Raw genomic sequence first — 19,604 nt, 5'->3', positions numbered from 1 at the left:
AGTCTGCATCTTTTTCATTCTTTGATTAATTCCTGTCTGAATCTTAATGTATGTATCTTCTTTTTTTTATTGAAGAGACGGGTGCTCTGGTGGGATGCTTTTTGCAGAACTTTTTCAGCTTATTTTATCTACCATCTACAATGTATGTATGTTTGTCTAGTGAACCAGAGCAGCACTTCGTGAACCATTCCTTCATTGATGGAGTTTATCAGAGGCTAGCGAATTGGAGCGTTTGTTGCGTCTGTTTCCGGTCGGCATTTTTCTCTTTCTTTACTCATAGCGTAGCTAAACAAGGAAATGATCCGCGCCGTTTCAGACTCGGCTACTGGTCTATGAGTTTATCAAAACACGCTTTGAAGATAGATCTTGACAGTAAGGAAAAAAACACGTGCTATTGTGTATTGTATTGTGTAATGGGTAATTAAAATTTCTATTTCATTGCTAAGATCAACTAAAGATTATTGACAATGTAAACGATTCAACGCTTTTTTTCAATGGTGAAAAATATGCCAACTAGCCTTAAGACAACTCCTACCTACATATTCGAAACCGTAGGTTTTTCGGAGAAAAGCTAACACCTCAAGCCAATAGACTGAGTCGATTTGAGGTCATTTTTGAATTTCTCAAAACCCTGGGATCTCAAAAGTTTCGTTTTGATTCGAAACCATGATTTTTAAAGAATTTTTAAGTAACGTTAACATGAGTAAATTGGGTATGGAAAAACTGAATATTTTGTACAGAAAAATCAACATCATTTTTGTTTCTTCTGTGGCTTACTTTTGAAGTGCTAATTTATAAATTCTTCAGAGTAAATTTTCCGCTAAACAACTTTGTCCATGACATTAACTTTGTATCTTATAAGGCAAAAAAGTTATTAGCTGTTTAACAGGGGTATGTCTTTTGGAATTGATAAACGATAAATTCAATTGACATCACTGCTGGGTGCCTACACACAAAAAAAAAATCATAGTAAAATTACTAAATCCGTGGTTCAAATGAACAAGACGCAACCATATTTTTGAGTCAATAATGTTTTGTTCTTGAAATTACTTCGCGCATTGTAATTTTACTATGTGTTGATTTTTACTGCGCATAGTAATTTCGACTGCATTCGTAGTAAAACTGTTAATGATAGAATGAGTTATTTTTCTTCGTGCATTGTAAAAGTGCAATTTACCATTATTAAAATAACACATTAAAAAGAGTATCGTATCATGGTATACATTACAAAATTACCATGCAGCATGATATAAAGGCTTGTAAATAAAATTTATTTGTTACCAATTTAAAATTTTTATTTTTTTCAACTCATTTTAAGATTTTACGACCATCCACGGTTGGTAAACTGGGGTTGCATCGAAGCGTACAGCTTTTCTGATTACATAGAGTCTGAAATGAAAATTAGAAAACAGGAAAACAATTAATTATAGGAAATAGAAAAACTGTTCAGTTTGCTTATGGGAACATCCATAAATGACGTAGCATTTGAGGGAGACGGGGGGAGTTTGACTTTGTGTGACGATGTGTGACGAGAGGGGGGGTAGGGGTTCAAGTAAAGCTACGTAGCTTTAATTCAATATCGAAAAAAAAATCAAAATTGAGCAAAATTATGCCTAATACAATCCAGTCTGAACATGTAGCTTTTGACTTCTACTGCCCGACTGTTTTCAAGCGTATCAAGGAGCGTACATGCAAGAAATGCAATTTATATTTTACTTCAAATGCTCTCCAAAAGGAGCATAGCAAAGTCCACAAGGCCCCAGCCTCGGAAAGAAAGATTCGTCCAAAGCGAAGTGTAGGCAAAAGAGGACACGAAGTGCTGATCATCACTCCGGAGGAAGATAGAGAGTGGGTGGAGGCAGCTGACATCGCAGATGCAATTATTCTAGCCGAACAGACGATGGAGAAAAGCTGCCCAACGATTTCATTGGAATCCCGAATGGAGATCATTTGGACCGACGCAACTGATTGAATACTTACTAGCTATCCTGTTTGTTAAAAGGTAGCTTGATTTTTTTTGACTGATTGATATGCTTTTTTAAACTTCCATTTATAACTTCTTTCCCTTTTTTTGTTAATTTTTGTATTATTCTTGCAAAATGCAGATAATAAAAGTAAAAATTAAAAACCGATTTTTAAAAATGAGAGGGGGGGGGGGTTATTAAAGCTACGTTATTATCTAGGGGGGGTCTATGACTTTGTGACGAAATGCTACGAGGGGGGAGGGGGGTGGTATAAAAACTCAAAAAAAGCTACGTCATTTATGGATGTTCCCTATCCAAAAAGCATTAGAAAAATTAGTTGAAAAAAACACAATTTCACTCACCTGAAAGACTGCATTCATCGGCCCGGCAGATGTGCATGCTAAAACTGCGTCCCGCTTACAGTGCGCCAGTTACAGTTAACCGGTCACCATCCTTCGTCCTATTGTAATTTGGTCAAGGAAAAACGCGTGTAAATCGGTGAAATCGTTTATTTAAAAAATCAAATTAAATTTCTTTTTCAAGTTTGATTAGAATAAAATTCAGGAAAAATATTCAGTTAGGCTTCCGCTTTTCCAAATCCGAATTGCCGAGCCTTTGGCTTAACCCCTGCCATCAGATTTTGTACAGCCACCTTGTCCACCTTCTTCGCCGCAGAAAGCCAGTTTGCCTTGAACTGCTGCTCGTCCTTAGCAGTTTTTTTGGTCTTCTTTAGGTTCCGCTTGACAATAGCCCAGTATTTCTCAATTGGGCGGAGCTCTGGCGTGTTGGGAGGGTTCTTGTCCTTGGGAACCACCTGCACGTTGTTGGCGGCATACCACTCCATGGCCTTTTTACCGTAATGGCAAGATGCCAAATCCGGCCAAAACAGTTCGGAAAAACCGTGTTTCTTCAGGAAAGGCAGCAGACGTTTATTCAAACACTCGTTCTCGTAAATTTCTTGGTTGGCAGATCCGGAAGCTATGAAAATGCTGCTTTTCAAGCCACAGGTACAGATGGCTTGCCAAACCAGATATTCCTTCGCGAACTTTGACAGTTTCATGTGCTTGAAAATATCTGCTTCCTTTCCCCTTCCTTTTGCCGTATAAAACTCCTGTCCCGGAAGCTGCTAGTAGTCGGCTTTGACGTAGGTTTCGTCGTCCATTACCACGCAGTCAAACTTCGTCAGCATCGTCGTGTACAGCCTCCGGGATCGCGCATTGGCCGTCGTATTTTGTTTATCATCGCGATTTGGAGTCACTACCTTCTTATAAGTCGATAGTCCGGCTCGTTTTTTGGCTCGATGCATGGTTGTAGACGATACACCCAGCTTATTTGCGGCATCTCAGAGAGAGAGGGTAGGATTTCGCTTCAAACTACCGACAACTCTCATTGTCGTCTCAGCGGCTTCCGGTTTTCGATTTCCCCCCGATCCAGACTTCCTGGCTGTCGACAAACGTTCCCCAAACACCCAAACACTCCACGCAAACAACTCGGAATTGAAAAAAACTTTTTGTGTGTGGTCATTTCAATTGCACAGCAAGAGACTGGTTACGACCAGACATTCCCGGTGCATGTTCCGTATACCCAATGGAACCAGATTCTGAGTAATACAAAAAAAACATCATGCGACCACTCTAAATACTCGGAAATCTAAAACTAGGGATCAAGTTCTGTAAACTTTATTTGTAATGTCCAGACATGTCCCAGATGTTTGTCTTGGTGTTTTCCTGACATAAGCTCGTGGCATCTAGACATAGCAAGAAAAATTGGTGTAAATTTAGATCGAAAACGATGCACGAAAACGGAACATCGATTTTGATGTAAAATTTTATCACGGTGTATTTTTTTCGAGGATGTTATTTTTGAGGCGTTTAAATTTAGATCGAAATCAATGCACTAGATTGGATCACAAAAGCCGTCGTGTAAAACTACACAGGGATGTAAATTTTAAAATTTTTTATCGTAAATATTGATATTTTTTCTACATATTAAGGGTTTTGCTTTTGTCTTGAATAAATACGCCGCATGTATAATTTTTAATTCACATTTATTTCCAAAAATGAACATAAAAAACACCATTCGGAAAGCGTCAGGCTGGAATTGTTGTTGCATCCGATGACTCCCAGCACGGGGATGTTTTTCGAATCAGCATGATCAGCATCCTCGAATGGTTCCGGAAATCATAATTTTTCGGTCAGCATCCTGCGCACTTGAATTGTTCTGACAAAAGTTTCTCCGGATAATCACTGGCCGGATATCAGCCGCTGCGAAAAATCTGACCTTGCTGTAATGGAGAGAAAACTAATCAGTTTCAACCATATTCTTCATTTCACGTCTTATACTTACACTACTAAGCCTCTTAAAGTGCTCCTTTAGCTACGCCTTTGAATGACTCGTTTCCGAATAATTTTCCGACTTGTTTACTATGTGCCCGACGCGCAAACTAACTTGAAATATAAAAAGGCACAATTTAAATATTTGCATTCAATTTTAAATCAAACAGATATAATTTTACACTGTTTGTGATATAAATTTCATTGACCGGTTGATTTTTGCATGATGCAATGTAAAATTAAATCAAAACAGTTTATTTCTATTCAATTTTGGAAAATAGACTAATATTACATCGAAAGAAGTTTAAAATTACATCTTTTTGTAATTACACTCAAGAAAAAATAGATCACTCGTGTTTTAGATTCCGTGTACTTTTAGAAATTTTTTGCTGTGGAAAGTTAAAATGAAAACAGCCAAGTTGGACCATAGTGGTCTTAGGCATAAGTCGTGTAATATATGCGCAAACAAATAAAAAAAAAAGGAAAATAAACACTTTCCATTTTACCACCCCCATGGGGTGTCAATTTTACCCGCACTATATGTTTTTTTTTAAAACAGTTGAATTAAAAAAAAAGTTATTGAAAAAAACACTTACCTGAGCACAGATATTTGTACAAAAAACTCGGCGGAAAGGCGTTTAACACTTTAAAAAACCTTAGTTGTTGTAGGCCGAAAATAACATCACCACCTGGATAGTGCACGTATGTTTTGTTTTTGTTTATTATTTTCAGTGTTTGACAGCTCGGTGTTCCATTGGGTGTCTCTAATAGCCTCTAGTGATTCTGTGATAGGGTGGCCATAAATTTTGCACTACTTTGTAAAGAAATATGTAAGATTTAAGGGGGTGTCCATTTTACCCACACTTCCTCTAAGTGATATGTTCATGACTTCATCAAGCATGCACTTCACTTGATTGTATTTGGTTTTTTTCTATAATTATTCATATCGTTGAAATGTGTTGTAGTAAAAATCCATGAAATCGCGTTGGAAAAGAAGAACAAAAATGAAAATTTGCATTCCAGAATTTTTCCAGCGCGTATCCAATCCAGGCATATCCTGTCAACCGGGCATTTCCAAAATCCGGACAATATCCCAGAAAATCTGAAGAAAGTATAATTCGAACAAATTCAGAGAAAGATGGAAAAATCACTCAAAATTTAAGTTTTTCTTCGAAACAAATCAAATCATTTTCAGTACTTCCAAAAAAATTCCAAAGTTTATTATGAAGAAAAAAAATTTTCTAACATTTATTTTTTCACTCAAATAACAATTTTAAATAATTTTGCAAAATAACTTAATGCTAAATTTTGCGACTAATATTAATAAATGCGTGTAAAATTCTCTCAATTCTTCTCTCTTGTCTCAATTTTTTCTCGGATATCCGGTAATAAATCGGACAATCTGGAATGCTTAAAGTAACAGATAAGCATGCGGGCATCTGTAAATCCAGTGGGAAAAGTGATTATTTTCTAAGCTTCAAGAAAAAATAATATATGGTAAAATGTTCCGAAGAAAAGTTATTTTGAAGATTTATTTATTTATTTATTCAAAAACTGGCTTATTTCGTTAGCACTGAAATATTAACAAAACTGTTTTAATTAAATTAGAAAAACCCTGGAAACATTATAAAATATCAAGAATTAAGAATCAAAACTGTAAATTAGATTCTTCGGGAAATTTGCTTAAAAAGCCTTAAAATTATGTATCTAAATTTCAAATTTTTCTAAACATCCCGATGTTATGATCTTATACGGAACTAAAAAAAACAGTTTATGTACCGTTTGTAACTAGCAACCAGAGCATCGAGTGCAAATTTAAATTGTAAATTGGTTCTTAAAATATGCGCAAAAAAGATAAATTTAAGTCAATAAGGCTGGAACAAATATCAATTTCTTCTTTTGTCACCCCCCCCCCCCCCTTCGAAATTTCCAAAATCCCGAAGGGGGGAATAAATAAAGTTTGAATTATTTTAAGTAAATTTCAAATAAAAATTCAAATATCCGAAAGATTACAAGACCAAGAACCAAATATTTGAAGATGGAAGTTAATTCACATTTTGTATTCCTGATTTTATTGAATTTTTTGATAAAAAAAAACTTGATTTATAGGTTTTATACAATAATATAGTATGCAATTTGGTTGCATACAAGCTTTCGTGCAATTTATTCCAATTTATTTGTTTTTCGCATTATTTTTTATTGTCCCCCCCCCCCCCCTCGCGATATTCCAACTCCGAGTGACAAAAGAAGGATTTTAAATTTGTTTCGGCCTAATTGTCGAACGACGATTTCCAACAAAAAATGTTTTTTAACAATTAATTTCATTAGAGACATTCAAATGTAAGTACAACCAAGTTTTTTATAAGCCGTGCAAGGCCTTCATAAACTTTGCTTTTTTCATAAGAAAAAGCAAAGCAAATGATGCCTCTTTTTAGAGAAACGAATGATTACAAAAATGAACAAATCAATAAAAAAAAATCAATAATTTTAAAATAACTATTAAACTTACTAAGACTTACGGGTACGGGTACGGGTGTTAATTTCTCTTTTTAGATTTCAAACAAAAAAAAACAAATGAATTTGTTTCAGATTTCCTTTTTTAGTGTTTTTAATGAAAAGTTTTTAGTTACAAAAGATTTATGTTTAATTTAAATATCTCCATTATAATGATAGCTATCCCTAAACTTCTACTAATATTAATCGATGACCCACTTGGCTGAGAAAAGATTAACAGCGATTAGCCAGCAATAGGAAATATTTTTTTTTACACAATTTGAATCAATGTCATTTTGAGTGCGGCCCGTCGAAAAAATTTGAAATTGAAATTGGCCCGTTGGTTAAAAAGGTTGCTCACCCCTGCCCTAAAACATACCCCTTTTAAACAGCTAATACTTTTTGCCTTATAAGATACAAAGTTAATGTCTTGGACAAAGTTGTTTAGCGGAAAATTTACTTCAAAGAATTTATAAATTGGTACAAAAACCATAAGTAGGGTTGGTTCCACAAAAGAAACAGAAATGATTTTGATTTTTCAGTACAAATTACTCAATTTTCCCATACAAACCTAATAGCACTGACCATACTAATAGTTCCAATTTATTCATGTAAACGTTACTTAAAAGTTCTGCAAAAAAACATGGATGAGTTTTGAGCCAAAACGAAGCTTATTAGACCCCAGGGTTTGAGAAATTCAAAAATGACTCCAAATCGACTCAGTCTAATAAGCCAGTCCAGGGAATTGGTGAACCAGTCAAAACAGGAATCGGAGCCCACATTATACCGAGTACCCTCCTCCTCATAAAGTTACTAACTCCCAACCAATTCTGCACTTCGTGGTTTGGTGCAACAAGAAAGTGTCACCTCTAAATGCAAATTTGGCACACGGTCGCGTGTCCTATCGAATCTTTATAACTCATGTCTATTTCGTGTGTGTGCGATTATCACTTCAGACTGGAAAAGTATACGTAGGAAGTTCCTCCCATACAGCTTTTGTCAAAATCATTTGAACCAGTTGAGTTATTGATCGATGACAAATTAGTACTCCGCGCTAAGTTATTGTTCAACTTGGCTTCTGTTTACAGGTGTAATTCTGGAGACAAACAAACACAAGAGGGCGTGAAAGATAGCTATAAATATACCGGCAACAAAAAAAAAGTTCTAGAAAAAAGTTCTTCCCCAGCGGACTTGCCTCTCTGGGGCCTGTGTCTGGTTCCAAATTTATTTTAAGAATCCCATTAGAATTCTAGAAATCGCATCACATGGATACGCACGAGTCTCTCCTCGGCGACGACACGGTTCTACACGGAATTAACCAACCGCAACCGGGCTTGTTGGAGGTGGTTCTGGGCGTTTGCCAACACCGTGAAGCTGAAGATAAATATGTGTAACATACACAAAACATGATCTTGGTCGTGACATTCTGTCAACGCACATTCCGCCCGTGCTTTAGAATTGCTGCTACTTACGTGTATGGCTCCGATTGGGATCAAATTTTAAAAAGAAATGTTTTGTTTTTTTTTTCATACCGCTTTTCTATGCAATACAAAACGATACGTCAAAAAATTTAAGAAGAACAAAATATTTAGTAGTTTGAAATTTTTTTTAATTGGTTTTAGAATTTTATTTGTATTATTTACCGGAACATATCATCTTGACCTACAAGATCATATGGTCCAGCAATCTGGTACCTTACGTCCGTTTCGAAGACTCCTTCTTTCACATGCAAGCGTAGACAGCAGTTTCCATAAATGGGTTATCTGTGCGGTGTTCACGTGCCAGGCCTGGCGGCGGCGTGACATCGTATCGGTGCCATAAAAGGACCATCGCCTGGTCCGAGGTCTTGGCCCGCACGAGTTCGAACCACCTTTATTCATTGCTGTGAACGGTTTACGCGCCCGCAGAAAAACTGTCTTGTAGGTACCAGGTAAGTACCAGTAAAAGGCTAACAAGTACAACCGGAGCGATGTCACGCCCATCATCATCATCATCTTGGTCGATGAAAGGGGCAAGGATGGAGCTAATGAAGATATTATTGGAATTGCAGGTTACTTTTTTTGCAATCAATTGTGTCATTCCGATCACATCAATCAAGTGACAATTAAATCGATCTCGTTGATGTAAGTGAGAATTGTAACGCATTGATACAATGGCAATCGTCTTTTTTATCAATTCTATCCAGTTTTTTTTATTGAGGATAAATTTTTGCGTCACATATACCTACTTATATATTATTACGAAAAGAGAGAATTTTTATTCCCTAAGAACTGGAATCAAAACCTCAAATCTTTAGTTGTGCAATGTTTGTAGAAAAAACACAAACTACACCGCTCGGTTGTTTATTTATGGTTTCTCTATACAAATCCAACTGTACGCCAACGATCGGATTCAACTCGATGAACGGTTGGATGTTGATCGAAATGCGCATGCACTGGGTTCGGAAATCAACGATCCGCATCCGTCGCCGTACGCGCTGCACAGCTTCACGTGAGGAAGTTAATTGTGTAATAAATTTTGTAGAATTCCCAAAAATAATCTCCAGCATCTCGACAGATCAACAACATTCAGATGTGAAACACATCCTACGGGTTGAGATATGCGTTAGAAATGCCAGACACCGGCCAGTTGGCGGTCGAATCGAGAATTCTTTCGAAAGTGTAAAATTTTAAATGTTTAATCATGTTGGTACAGTTAATCTTGACATAGTTTCGATTCGCCGAACTGCATTATTTAGTCAACAGGAGACTCAATTGACCAAAATTAGTAATACGTTTTTTCAATACTATTGGCAAAGTTTTAACGACAAAAATTATCTTCCGCACAATTTGTGCAACTGTGCAAAAACATAATACATTGTTGAGCTTCAATAAACTCCCACACACCAAGCGAAAGTAGAAAGCCGCATTGAACAAGAAGAGGTGTTGAAACTATATCGGTTGAACATCTGGTTCTCAGCATATTTAGGATGCAAATAGCTTCATCATTGAGACTTACTACCGAACCTAGACAAGTAGAACCCAGGGAGAAGGAGGAGAATCAATTAGCACTCGTCGGTATTTACAGCTGCCCTGCAAGGGTGGTGCCGGGAAGTTTAAGCTAGGTATCGGTTCGGTAGTTGGCACCGTGTCAAGTCGAGCAGAGCTATAAATTTTCGCGGCAGTTAAAGATGCTCACGGAAAATTTAAACGTTATGCGATATGATTGAAAACACCTTCACTAGGGGAAGAATTTGTGCATCAAACGTTTGAACGGCTTGATCGCTATTAAACGTTCTAGGACTTTTGCAACTATTAGGGAATTTTATTGTCTGTTTATTATAAAAAAAAACTCCTAAGCCATTACTATAAGTTCATATCCCAAGCAACCAAAAGCTCGAATAACATTTCTCTATCAGGTTTGATCAGCTCAAACGTATATTGTAATACAACTTCTTTTTAGCTCATTTTTTAAGTAGTGAAACTTTTTTTTTTTTTGTTTCGATTATAGTCGTTTTACCATCTTTATTTTTGGCATTCGCGACTTTATCAACGTTACAGTTGGCGGATCGTTATTGAAAAACTTATCCGGTACAACTGTGTTCGATGTTTACTCTTGGGCTCGAACTCGCGGACATCGGCTCAGGAGACAACAGACTTGCCAACTGAGCTATATCACAAGCCCGTCAAGTAGTGAAACGAACTTTAAAGTTTACATAAAAAATCGTATAAATTGCTAAACAACTTCCAGCTTCAAAAAGCACTTTTAAAAGCAGTACAAAAAATCGAAAAAATCTTCTTCGATTCTTCTTAAGTCCGCTAAATTTGATTCAAATCAATCAACCATATTTGTTACTAACTCACATTTGAATAACATGTTCTTACGGTTCTTACCAAGCCTCGAGTCCGAGCTCACCGCTTGAAAATTGAGCTTCATACTTGCTGCTCTATATGAACATCATGAGAAGGCAACGATTTAACTTGATTTGATGATTTTCTTCGAAACGACTTTCCAGTTCAAAATTTCTACTTCATTCCCATTTTCAAGCTGTTAGAAAGTTCTTCCGGAACTACAGGGTTTGTCCGGAAAGTAATATTTAGGACTGACTGTCTTCCGCCGCGACTGTACTTCGGAGGGTGCGGGCGCCTACTTTATTACGTAAAGGCAGAGATGCCAATGTGACTGATTTTTCGAGGCTCTGCCTGACAACCTGATAAGCCATTGAATTTCCCTGATTTTTGAAAATATGCCTGATTTTGCCTGATTATTGCGAATGTCAAGAAAAATGGGTAGTAAAGAACTGGAGTAGGTACCATAGTTGAAGTGAAGAAGTAAAAATGTGGCTGAATCAAAGCTATCAAAAGATTCCCGTTAATTCTTATTTAAAACAGGGATTTAAATGGGATCTTTTGATTGCTTGATGCAGTAGAATTATTCAACCAAATAGGCTCACAACACATATTAGAGTGAAAATGTGGAGCGATGACCAAAAAAATGTCATCACTTTGAGCGAAATTTCCGCTACTTTAACGGAGCCTGATTTTGCCTGATTTTTATTTCGCCAGTTCCCTGATTTTTGAAAAAAAAAATGTTGGCAACCCTGCGTAGAGGGCGTTCTTAGCTAACGAACGAGCGGCTGTTCGGTTGTCTCCTAGCAACGGGAGAATCAGGAAAGCCATTTTCGCGCGATGTGTTTCTGTGAGTGGTGCAAGCCAAAAATGCAGCCTTCGTTACACCTTAAACTCTGTGTGAAACTTGGTAAATCTGCAACAGAGACGTTCGAAATTATCAAGCAGGCCTACCCAATATGTTTCTTTAGCAAGAAGAAGTGGGCCTCGCTGGCACCAAGCCTTCTTGGAGGGGCCGGAAAGAGGTCTGCGATGAAGACCGTGCTGGAAGATCTTCGACACATTGTCGGTGTTTGTCGAAGTCGAAGGTCTTCCAGCACAGTCTTCAGTCAGACCTCTTTCCGGCCCTCCAAGGAAGCTTGGTGCCAGCGACCCACACTACTTTTTTCACACAGAATTTAATCGCTTACCTCTGGTCCAACGAACGCCACATTTTCGACTTGCACCACTCACAGAAACACGTCGCGCGAAAATGGCTCTCCTGATTCTCCCGTTGCTAGGAGATAACCGAACAGCCGCTCGTTCGTTAGCTAGGAAAGACCTCTACCTCATCCAGTCGGCTCGTGAATGCTCTGAAGTACAGTCGCGGCGGAAAACAATCAGTCCTATTACTTTCCGGACAAACCCTGTAAGTGTGTACTTCACATTGTCGTTTCCCAAGTAACGACGTGTCTGTGTATGTAAACATGAGTTCGATACAAGTAGAATTCCTTTAAATCTACTTCAAAGTTCTTAAATTGCAAAGTTTACAAGTTTACAAAAGAGCACAACAGATATTTTTTACGAACTATTGAGCTGTACAAAAAGATTTGTAGCTTTGATAGCTACTTCTGTGGAAAAAATAAGAAGTTCGCAACCAGTAGATTGTTTTTCTTCATACCAACTTTTAAGTTCTCAACAGAAACAGAATCCAAAATAGTACTTACTTTGAAGCTTTTTTGAGCTTTGACTGAACTTGATAGAGAATAAAGTTCCATGGATCTCGAAATTAATAGTATTTTGAACAGCAAAAAAGTTCCACAGAACTTTTGTACAGCTCTATGTGAACTTATGAGTTTGTTCCTTAAGGGGCCGTCCATAAATGATGTCACGCAAAATTTGGAAAAATTTTGACCCCCCTCCCCCCTCTGTCACATATTGTCACAACTTCCGTAACCTCCCTTTTTGTATTACGTCACGTTTTCCTAAACCCCCCCCCCCCCTGGAATTAAACTTCAGCCCTTCAGAAATTTGATTAAAAATTTTGCTTTTTTAAATTCATCAGTTTTATCCATGGAATTGAAAAAAAGGTTAACAACTTTTAACAAGCCTTCAATCATTGCTTAAAACACATTTCAGTCATGAGTCCATGGATTATATTTATGACTTTCCATATCAATGAGCGAGAAAGTCGAGGCAGTAGCTGCAGCATCAGCGACGATGTCGAAACCATCCAAATCTAGTTCCTCTTCTTCAATCAATTCGCAATCCAAATCTTCTCCACAGGTTAGAATAGCCAAGCAATCCTGTTCACGTTTTGCCACGATTTTAGTGGGACGGACTTTCCTGAGTGTTGCAGTGGAAGTGTTGTTGTGAACTTTCTTATGATCATAAAATTTACCAAAAGTGATTACGTTAGTATTACTATTCATTAAATGAATGGTGCAAGTATAATTTTGTTGAATTTAGGATAAAATTATTTGTTATTGTTTTGCTGTTTTCTTTTTTGCTATGATAAGTGATGTCACGCTCCAGCTGACCCCCCTCCCCCTCATGTCACAAATTGTCACAAAAATCGAAACCCCCTCTCCCCCCCCCTAACGCGTGACATCATTAATGGACGGCCCCTAAGTGATATCCGAACTTTTGGTTGCTTGGGATGTATATAAGTAATGAAAAGAAAAATAGCACTATTATTCTAGAGATTAAAAAAAATTGAGATGCATAACATACAAACAACTTGTACTGAACACTGATATTCCAATTTAAAGTTCTAGGAGAAGAGTACCAAAACGAACATCTATGCAACAGATTTTACAGCCTTTTGGCTGAATAAAGGCTGAAATGCTATCAACGCACCAACTACTAAAAACCAACCCAAGTGACCGAAAGTTCCATAGAACAGGCTCCCCAATGCTTACTTAGCTTTTCGATGACGGCAATAGTCATGCTATACAGCTCGAAATTTAAGTTCTAATCGGTACTTCTGAGTCTCGTTAACAGTTTCAGTGATACTGATAAAAAAAAATCTGGAGCTTTGAATCGCTTCGCTGAACTACGTTCACTAATGTATCACAGCTTCCGGTAAACCATTTCGCTGTATTTTTTTTTTTTTTTTTTTTTATTGATGGTCCCACAGGCCCAATTGGGTCCTTCCTCCACCCCATACGCTTCTTTAGAAGTGGGAGGGACAGTTTATCCTATGGATAATTTTGTTTGCATTATTTTATCTAATTCTGTACGACTTGTTTGTCTAACTCCCGCGTATGTCCATCACCGTACAAATTTATATCTGGTATTTCGCAAGCATATGATCCTTTTTAGGATTAGTCATTATTTCAAATTGTATGTTTAACGTGTTGTATTGCCAGTTTCTTGAAAATGTTTATGTTTGAACTGTCTTTGATATTTTGCGGCAGTCTGTTAAACATTTTTAGACCGTTGTAGAAAACTGATCGTTTTGTCAATTCCTTCCTCGTATTCGGTAATCTGAAATCATGGGCTCTTCTCGTATTGTAGCTATGTACATCGTTGCCGTACTGCAGACCGTCCATTAAGTAAGCCGGTAACATTCCGTTCTTCATTTTATATATAAAAATCAAACTGTTATACGCAATTCTCTGTTTCACTGACAACCATTGAAGTATGTCGAGCATCAATGTACTTGGTGTGTATCGATTACATCGTATCACTACTCGCATGATCTTATTTTGAATTCTTTGTAGGCGCTTTGTTTGTGTATCAGATGCATGCAGTAAAATTGTAGCGCAATAGTCGAAGTGTGGCATGATAACAGATTTAACGTAGATTATTTTCGACCAGAAAGTCATATATCTACTTACTCTACAAAGTACACCATATTTCACGGCAATCTTTTTGATTGTGTAGTCTATGTGAGCTATAAAATTCAATTTTTCATCGACTTGTACTCCTAGGTATTTGACTTGACGAACCCTTTCGATCTCACAACCATCGATTAATAATTTAGGGCTTACTCCTATTTTGCGATTTCCAATAATCATCCAGTTGGTTTTATCAAGATTTAGACATAATTTCCTGTGTTTCAAAAAATCTGCAATATTTTTCAAATCAGCATTTGCTTTTTGTACAACGAGTTCTAGGTCATTTCCACTCCAATAGGAGACGGAATCATCTGCAAATAGCTTGAGACGGCCGTGATTTAAGCACATTTTCATGTCATTGATGTACAATATAAATAACAAAGGACCCAACACACTTCCTTGGGGAACTCCTAGGTTATTTTCTCTGTATCGCGAGTAAGATGAACCATATTTTGTTCGTTGCATTCTATTCTCCAAATAATCTTTGAACCAGCTCAGAACCGTACCATTGATGCCAATTTTTACCAACACTTCTAACAGTAGTAACCGATCAATAGTTTCGAATGCTCTCTTGAAGTCTAGAAACACAGCCACTATGTAGTTTCCGTTTTCAATATTAATCTTCCAATTTCGAAGTATCAAGTTAACTGCAGATTCAGTTGAATGCTGCTTCCTGAATCCAGACTGTTCAGCAATCAATATGTCTCCACCCTCAATAAAGCGTAAGAATTGCTGTTTTACTGCTAATTCTAGCACCTTTTCTTGAATTTCTAACATGTTTATAGGACGATATAACGTCGCCTCTTGTGCATTTTTCTGTTTTTCAATAGGAACTACAGTAGAACACTTCCACGTTTTAGGTATTATTCCTAACTGCATACTCGTGTTTATAACATTTCTCAACGGGTTGGCTAATACCAGCAACGAATCCTTAAAAATTTTTAAGGAGACATTTTCGATACCAGCTGTGGGTTTCATATCGTTTACTATTTCGTCAAAATCTTGACTACTTATTGTCTCGAATGTGTGAAATTCTCCACTATTGTACATACTCTGATCCACGTAGCCATTAGAGCTTACCGGGATGCTGTTATGAATTTCCATGACGCTATCAATAAAGAAGTCATTGAACTTCTCTGCTATTTCTTTTTCGTCTTTGACTTCAACTCCGTTGAATGTGACTGAATCTGTCTTGGTACTATTTGACTTCATCAACCTTTTTATTGTTTTCCACAATTGTTTCCCATTAGATTTGTTTCTCTCCAACTCATCTTGGATAGATTGGTTTTTAGCTTCTTTTAATTTTCGCGAATATTCGTTTCTCACAACTTTGTAATTTTGCCAACTCCTTGAACATTTTGATCTTAAAAATTGTTTGTAAAGTTTGTCTCTACGTCTTTTGATTTCAATTAGGCTTCTGGAGTACCATTTAGTACCACGTTCAGTACCATTGAGTACCATTTTTTTACGAACAAGTGCATTAACACTATCTTTCAATAAAACATCGATACGTCTTACCAACTCATTAAAGTCAGCGCATTCCAATGTTGGCAAACCTGCCTCAAGAAGCTGTCGAAATACAATGTTGTTATACTGACTCCAATCATTCACAATCTGATGGATCTTAGGTAGACCATCATTAGTACCAAATCCAACTTCAATATTTATAGTCTCATGATCTGACACCCGAAAATCAGGAACGATCTTCGCCTCGGCTCTCTCCACATTTGTGAACACCAAATCTATCCTAGAACTGCTGGATACCGTGATTCGAGTGTCTTCCATAACAATTTGTCGAAAACCATATGCCTCCATGACACGTTTCAGATCCCTACACTCTGCTTCATTGTTGAAATTAATGTTATAATCACCACAGAAGATGTTATCAATTTCGTCTACAACAGTTTGACTCAGCCAACTATTTTCCAGAATATCTAAAAACCGAGCATCGCTTGCACTCGGAGAATGATAAATTCCTCCAACAACGATTTGCCTTTTTCCATCATTGAGTTTGACTGCCAGAATCCAGTTCATTTCAACACCTGCATTTAATAAAATGTCGATTTTAAACATCTTTCGTACGTACATTGATACTCCTCCAGTATGTCTTGAATGCGAAAAGCAGTGAATCATGGTGTAACCAATTATGTCCAAAGTATTAGAATTCAAATCCTCCGTTAAGTGGGTTTCAACTAGCACTAAAATTTTAGGCTTTAATTCTTGAGCCACTACGCAAATTTCCTCGAAGCTACTTAACAAGCCGCAAACATTTAAATATAAAATATCTGATTTTGATTGCTATTTACCGTAATCGATGAACATTTTTGCCTTAGAGGCTTTTCTTTTATATATTTCACACTCATAACTCCATGCAGGGTGGCAAGTATCAACTTGCTTCTGCAAATCTAACTTCACTGTGCTATTAAAATTAATACAATTTATACACTTTTCAAATTGTGCACTGCATTCTTTTGTATCGTGACCTTCGCCGCACTTAGCACAACGAGTTGACTCTCTGCAAAATTCAGCTTTATGACCATAATTCCAACACTTATAACAACGCAAAACATTAATATCTTCAAAAATTTTGCAACGTTCCCAGCCAATATTTACTTTACCGCGATTTATCAAAGCACTAAAAGTTTCCGAATCAACTTCCACAGTAGCAATCATCGGATTATGCTTCCATTTCTTATTTTTTTCAATATGAACCACCTTTATTACAGAGTCATTTAAGCTGTTCTGTTTTTTAAATAATTCGACAAACTTTTCATCATCAAATTTATCTTCTTCTGCAAATCCCACTACTTTAATCTTAGGTTTTGCTGGTTGTTTTATTTCTATATAATATTTCTTTCCCAAAACTTTCAAAGCGTTTGTCATGAAATTCTGTGCCTTTTCCTTTGAAGCACATCTCACCAACACTTCCGCTGTTGATTCTATGTAACGAACTGAGGTTACTCCCAAAGAAACCGGATCTAACGAAGATTTCAGATCTTTACGCGTTACATCCACACTCTGTTCTTTAATTGGTTTCAAACGAACTGTTTCCTCTAATTTAGCTAATGAAGCATTTTGTATTTTGTCATTTTTAGCAACGATATCTCGTTTGGTCGAATTTTTATCATATGCCACTTGTTTACTTAAAACATTTGACACTACTGGTGTTTGTGTCGTTTTAACTACTCTAGCGTAAGTTAATGTTGGCGTTTTTTCGTTATCACTTAATTTTCTTTTTTTGGAATTCGAACGTAAGGCATACCTGGCAACTTCACCTTTATCATTAGAAGCTGATCCAGAAAATGGTTTCATTTCATCACGCACAATATTCTGAATCTGTTTTTTCAAATCTGAAGAAACTATCATTTGCTTATTCATATTATCGATTTTATCATTAATATGATTTATCATACCAACCAAATTATTAATATCACAGTCCACCTTAGAATTGTCCAAACATTCATCACACACAAAAACAAAATTTTTTATTTTTCGTATCAAATCATAGTTTTGACCCACAGCGTGCGATAAGCAGCTGATGTGAAACGCTTTCTTACAACTACCAAAACAGAGAACTTGTTCATCCGTCGATGTTATTCTCCCACAGCACTGAGAACACAACGCGGAACTCACTCTCGCGCATTCATCCATCCCCACGCATACAATCTCTTGCATACCAATCGAGACGGCCTGGCCGCTCGCCTACACACTTTGACAGCGATCAGATATGATCGTTTACAGACGCACACAAAAGACAATAACATAAAGATACTTAGCGACGGTAAAAAATGGTCTATCCAAAGCAGTCCACAATAGGCAAATTTTGATCCCTTTGCCTGGTTCTTCACGGTGATTAATTGATGTCATCCGATGAAATCAGGTGGCACAGCACTTGATCACTGTGAAGAGCACTTATTGCTTGACGAATCACAAGTTTTACACATAAAAAATAAACTTTAATTGTGCACACAAAATATACACAACATCACAACATCACAACACAATACGTTGTCATTGTGGGGGATTGTATTCGTTTTGGCGGTATGACTTTTCGCGTATGAATTTGTTTGGTGGTCTATCATTTGACGATTTGAAACACTTCGCGGTTTCTCATTTGACATTTGACCCTTTTGGCGGTTTGTCATTCAGCGATTTGTAACACTACGCGGTTTCCCAAAATGTGAATAAATCTATTTGGCGTCCTAGAAACATGGATCAGAATTACGAGGATGTCCATAGGGGATTATCCCTACTTTGAGTATACCTATAGAAATGGAGCCTTTCTAGATCGTTGAGGAAACCTAATAAAACGGGGTCGTCTCCGAAACATAGATCAGAGCTAAGAGGCTGCGTCCTCAGGCTGCGCGTTCGAACTACAATGATGTATGGTCCTACGCCTTGCGTTTCGAAACCAAAAAAAAAATATTGAAATACAAAACATGCTCAGTATATTTTTGAGTAAATATCTTACCGCGAAATGTTCCATGTCGCCAAAACGTATTTAGAAGCTCCGACGATTAGAAAAAGATTTATTCATTTACTAAGTAAAAAGACTTCAAAACTTACTTGGTGATTTTAATGACAGCCCCCACAATGTATTGATTTCTTTCATTTTTTTTCGGTTCGGAACAACTTTTTATTTTGTTTCGATTATAGTCGTTTTACCATCTTTATGGCATTCGCGACTTTATCAACGTTGCAGTTGGCGGATCGTTATTGAAAAACTATCCGGTACCTACAACTGTGTTCGATGTTTACTCTCTGGCTCGAACTCGCGGACATCGGCACAGGAGACAACAGACTTGCCAACTGAGCTATATCACAAGCCCCAACTTTTTATTGATATCAAAATTTATTTCACTATGTACCCTTTCGCTTTGAGCCTATAGTATTCTACGGCCGAATTTTACTTATTTTTCTTTTCGATAAAAATGAGATAAAAATAATAACATGATAACTTCTCCTCCGTTTTCTATTACGATCAACATGACCCGCACAACATAAATGTTTCTCAGTAGGGGAGAATGGGGAGACTTGATCCCATTTTCTTGTTTTAATCATATCTTTTTGAAAAAAATTAAGCAACTCACCGTCTTTTATATTTTCGGATAAATAAAATTTCAAGTTTATTTGTTCCGAAAGTTAGAACGGTACTTATGTTATCCC

This window comes from Uranotaenia lowii, chromosome 2, assembly GCF_029784155.1.
Source record: "Uranotaenia lowii strain MFRU-FL chromosome 2, ASM2978415v1, whole genome shotgun sequence".
NCBI classification, from domain to species: domain Eukaryota; kingdom Metazoa; phylum Arthropoda; class Insecta; order Diptera; family Culicidae; genus Uranotaenia; species Uranotaenia lowii.
The sequence above is the reverse complement of the archived record's forward strand: the minus strand, read 5'-3'. Positions refer to the sequence as shown.